This window comes from Balaenoptera acutorostrata, chromosome 13 (genome assembly GCF_949987535.1).
Source record: "Balaenoptera acutorostrata chromosome 13, mBalAcu1.1, whole genome shotgun sequence".
Taxonomy (NCBI): Eukaryota; Metazoa; Chordata; class Mammalia; order Artiodactyla; family Balaenopteridae; genus Balaenoptera; species Balaenoptera acutorostrata.
The window spans coordinates 20,571,709-20,576,792 of record NC_080076.1 but is presented as its reverse complement, the minus strand read 5'-3'; positions in this window follow the sequence as shown (position 1 = coordinate 20,576,792).

The window sequence follows — 5,084 nt, the reverse complement described above, 5'->3', positions numbered from 1 at the left end:
TTCCAAAACTATGTTGAATAATAGTGGTGAGAGTGGGCAACCTTGTCTTGTTCCTGAACTTAGTGGAAATGGTTTCAGTTTTTCCCATTGAGAACGATGTTGGCTGTGGGTTTGTCATATATGGCCTTTATTATGTTGAGGTAAGTTCCCTCTATGCCTAGGTTCTGGAGGGTTTTTATCATAAATGGGTGTTGAATATTGTCAAAAGCTTTCTCTGCATCTATTGAGATGATCATATGGTTTTTCTCCTTCAATTTGTTAATATGGTGTATCACATTGATTGATTTGCGTATATTGAAGAATCCTTGCATTCCTGGTATAAATCCCACTTGATCATGGTGTATGATCCTTTTAATGTGCTGTTGGATTCTGTTTGCTAATATTTTGTTGAGGATTTTTGCATCTATGTTCATCAGTGATATTGGCCTGTAGTTTTCTTCCTTTGTGACATCTTTGTCTGGTTTTGGTATCAGGGTGATGGTGGCCTCATAGAATGAGTTTGGGAGTGTTCCTCCCTCTGCTATATTTTGGAATAGTTTGAGAAGGATGGGTGTTAGCTCTTCTGTAAATGTTTGATAGAATTCGCCTGTGAAGCCATCTGGTCCTGGGCTTTTGTTTGTTGGAAGATTTTTAATCACAGTTTCAATTTCAGTGCTCATAATTGGTCTGTTCATATTTTCTGTTTCTTCCTGGTTCAGTCTCAGAAGGTTGTGTATTTCTAAGAATCTGTCCATTTCTTCCAGGTTGTCCATTTTATTGGCATATAGTTGCTTGTAGTAATCTCTCATGAACCTTTGTATTTCTGCATTGTCAGTTGTTATTTCTCCTTTTTCATTTCTAATTCTATTGATTTGAGTCTTCTTTTTTTTCTTCTTGAGTCTGGCTAATGGTTTATCAATTTTGTTTATCTTCTCAAAGAACCAGCTTTTAGTTTTATTGATCTTTGCTATTGTTTCCTTCATTTCTTTTTCATTTATTTCTGATCTGATCTTTATGATTACTTTCCTTCTGCTAACTTTGGGGGTTTTTTTGTTCTTCTTTCTCTAATTGCTTTAGGTGTAAAGTTAGGTTGTTTATTTGAGATGTTTCTTGTTTCTTACGGTAGGATTGTATTGCTATAAACTTCCCTCTTAGAACTGCTTTTGTAGCATCCCATAGGTTTTGGGTTGTCGTGTTTTCATTGTCATTTGTTTCTAGGTATTTTTTGATTTCCTCTTTGATTTCTTCAGTGATCTCTTGGTTATGAAGTAGTATATTGTTTAGGCTCCATGTGTTTTTATTTTTTACAGATTTTTTCCTGTAATTGATATCTAGTCTCAAAGCGCTGTGGTCGGTAAAGATACTTGATACGACTTCAATTTTCTTAAATTTACCAAGGCTTGATTTGTGACCCAAGATATGATCTATCCTGGAGAATGTTCCATGAGCACTTGAGAAGAAAGTGTATTCTGTTGTTTTTGGGTGGAGTGTCCTATAAATGTCTATTAAGTCCATCTTGCTTAATGTATCACTTAAAGCTTGTGTTTCCTTATTTATTTTCATTTTGGATGATCTGTCCATTGGTGAAAGTGGGATGTTAAAGTCCCCTACTGTGATTGTGCTACTGTCGATATCCCCTTTTATGGCTGTTAGTATTTGCCTTATGTATTGGGGTGCTCCTATGTTGGGTGCATAAAGATTTACAATTGTTATATCTTCTTGGATTGATCCCTTGATCATTATGTAGTGTCCTTCTTTGTCTCTTGTAATAGTCTTCGTTTTAAAGTCTATTTTGTCTGACATGAGAATTGCTACTCCAGCTTTCTTTTGATTTCCATTTGCATGGAATATCTTTTTCCATCCCCTCACTTTCAGTCTGTATGTGTCCCTAGGTCTGAAGTGGGTCTCTTGTAGACAGCATATATACGGGTCTTGTTTTTGTATCCATTCAGCCAGTATGTGTCTCTCGGTTGGAGCATTTAATCCATTTACATTTAAGGTAGTTATCGATATGTATGTTCTATTATCATTTTCTTAACTGTTTTGGGTTTGTTATTGTAGGTCTTTCCCTTCTCTTGTGTTTCCTGCCTAGAGAAGTTCCTTTAGTATTTGTTGTAAAGCTGGTTTGGTGGTACTGAATTCTCTTAGCTTTTGCTTGTCTGTAAAGGTTTTAATTTCTCTGTCAAATCTGAATGAGATACTTGCTGGGTAGAGTAATCTTGGTTGTAGGTTTTTCCCTTTCATCCCTTTAAATATGTCCTGCCACTCCTTTCTGGCTTGCAGAGTTTCTGCTGAAAGATCAGCTGTTAACCTTATGGGGATTCCCTTCTGTGTGATTTGTTGTTATTCCCTTGCTGCTTTTAATATTTTTTCTTTGTATTTAATTTTTGATAGTTTGATTAATATGTGTCTTGGTGTGTTTTTCCTTGGATTTATCTTGTATGGGACTCTCTATGCTTCCTGGAGTTGATTAACTATTTCCTTTCCTGTATTAGGGAAGTTTTCAACTATAATCTCTTCAAATATTTTCTCAGTCCCTTTCTTTTTCTCTTCTTCTTCTGGGACCGCTATAATTCGAATGTTGGTGCATTTAATGTTGTCCCAGAGGTCTCTGTGACTGTCCTCAATTCTTTTCATTCTTTTTTCTTTATTCTGCTCTGCAGTAGTTAATTCCACTATTTTATCTTCCAGGTCACTTATCCGTTCTTCTGCCTCAGTTATTCTGCTATTGATCCCTTCTAGAGAATTTTTAATTTCATTTATTCTGTTGTTCATCACTGTTTGTTTGCTCTTTAGTTCTTCTAGGTCCTTGTTAAACGTTTCTTTTATTTCCTCCACTCTATTTCCAAGATTTTGGATCATCTTTACTATCATTATTCTGAATTCTGAATTCTTTTTCAGGTAGACTGCCTATTTCCTCTTCATTTGTCAGGTCTGGTGGGTTTTTACTTTGCTCCTTCATCTGCTGTGTGTTTCTCTGTGTTCTCATTTTGCTTAACTTACTGTGTTTGGGGTCTCCTTTTCGCAGGCTGCAGGTTCGTAGTTCCCGTTGTTTTTGGTGTCTGTCCCCAGTGGCTAAGGTTGGTTCAGTGGGTTGTGTAGGCTTCCTGGTGGAGGGGACTAGTGCCTGTGTTCAGGTGGATGAGGCTGGGTCTTGTCTTTCTGGTGGGCAGTTCCACGTCTGGTGGTGTGTTTTCGGGTGTCTGTGACCTTATTATGATTTTAAGCAGCCTCTCTGCTAATGGGTGGGGTTGTGTTCCTGTCTTGCTAGGTGTTTGGCATAAGGTGTCCAGCACTGTAGCTTGCTGGTCATCGAGTGGAGCTGGGTCTTGGCGTTGTGATGGAGACCTCTGGGAGATTTTCGCCATTTGATACTATGTGAAGCTGGGAGGTCTCTTGTGGACCAGTATCCTGAACTTGGCTCTCCCACCTCAGAAGCACAGCACTGATGCCTGGCTGGAGCACCTAGAGCCTGTAGCTTAGAGACCTCTTTAAATTTTCCAAAGCGCTTTCACAAGAAGGTGCTGTCACAGCTCAGGGGTCTAAAACCCCAGACTCAGCAGCCAGCACCCGGGGTGCATCCTCCAGTCATTGCTGCTGAATCATTCCCGTCATCCTCCCAGTATTTTCTAATTCAGTGTTTGCAGTGACTTTATAGACCGTAACTACTGTGAAGAACAATAATTAACTGCATATTTTTGTATCTCCAGGGCCTGAAGAATGTAAATCTCTATGCATGTTTATTTAGTGGAATAGTCAGTAGCTACTAAATATTTGCCAAGTCAGTGAAACCTAGGGATGTGGGACAAGGTGTAGAGCAGGGAAGAGCGCTGTCAGGCCACAGCTTGGGGTCTGTTTGTGGGTTGGGGCAGTCAGTGCACGTCACGGAGGCCCTGTGCAACTAGCCGGGTGACTCCTCCCCAGCGAGGCAAGGGGCCAGTCCCGAACACAGCACAGACCCAGGGTAGTCAGGTGGAAATGAGCTGGAATGAAGGGGCTGGACTCCTGTTTGGTTCTGCTACTACTGGAATGTATAACTTAGGGAGAATAATTTGACCTCACTCCATCTCACTTTTCGTATAAGCAAAATGAGGCAGTTGGGCTAGGTTACTGTTTAAGGCCTGGTGAATATGTGAAAAGAGGGAGCTGGCACTTTCTGGGATGCAAAGAAAGCTTAAACCCCACATCATATTCTTTCCATAATTCCCAAATGCAGAAATACAGATAATCACAGATGTTTCAGTGTATGAATTCTGCCTTCAACTGAATGCCACCTTGTTGTGACAATCTCGTTGACAAGTTCTGTAGAACATGTGTTCTGATCATACCTTTTGACACAAGAAAGAATCGCTTCTGCAGACCTCTTGGCAAGATCTGTGTGGTGCTTTCAGTCATATTCAACTTGAAGTTTGTAGTTCAGGTCAAATGAAATATTTTCAAAGCTCAATATGTATCCCAAAACAGCAATAAATCACTCAGAAAGTTATGTGCTCATTTGCACATGGCTTCAAATTACTGAGTTAGCCAGCTGAGGGCACATATTATGGTTTTTCACCATATGATTTTTTTTTATTTCTGGTGTTCTGATCATCCAGTAATTAGTGGATACAGATGAAATTACAAGCTGCTGCCATTGCCTCAGATGGTCAGGTTTTCAGGATGACAACTCCCAGCTCCTCTGGAGTTGACATAAATATTATGGAAGCAAAAAATTACAGTCATTTACAGGGAAATCATGTGTTTAATTGCCAAGTGAAGCAGAGGAAAAATAGCAGAAGCACACATCATGTATCAGTTAATGTGAGTGCATTGTTGCATGTTGCAAAGGGGTCTAAAAGGACTTTTCAATAGCAAAATGAAAACAAACCTATTATAAAAAATGCCATCTGCACAGTGGTTAGGAATCCGCCTGCCAATGCAGGAGACACAGGCTGGAGCCCTGGTCTGGGAAGATCCCACATTCCACGGTGCAACTAAGCCCACGTGCCACAACTACTGAGCTTGTGCTCTAGAGTCCGTGAGCCACGACTACTGAGCCCGTGCGCCTAGAGCCCGTGCTCTGCAACAAGAGAAGCCACCGCAATGAGAAGCCCGTGCACCGCAAT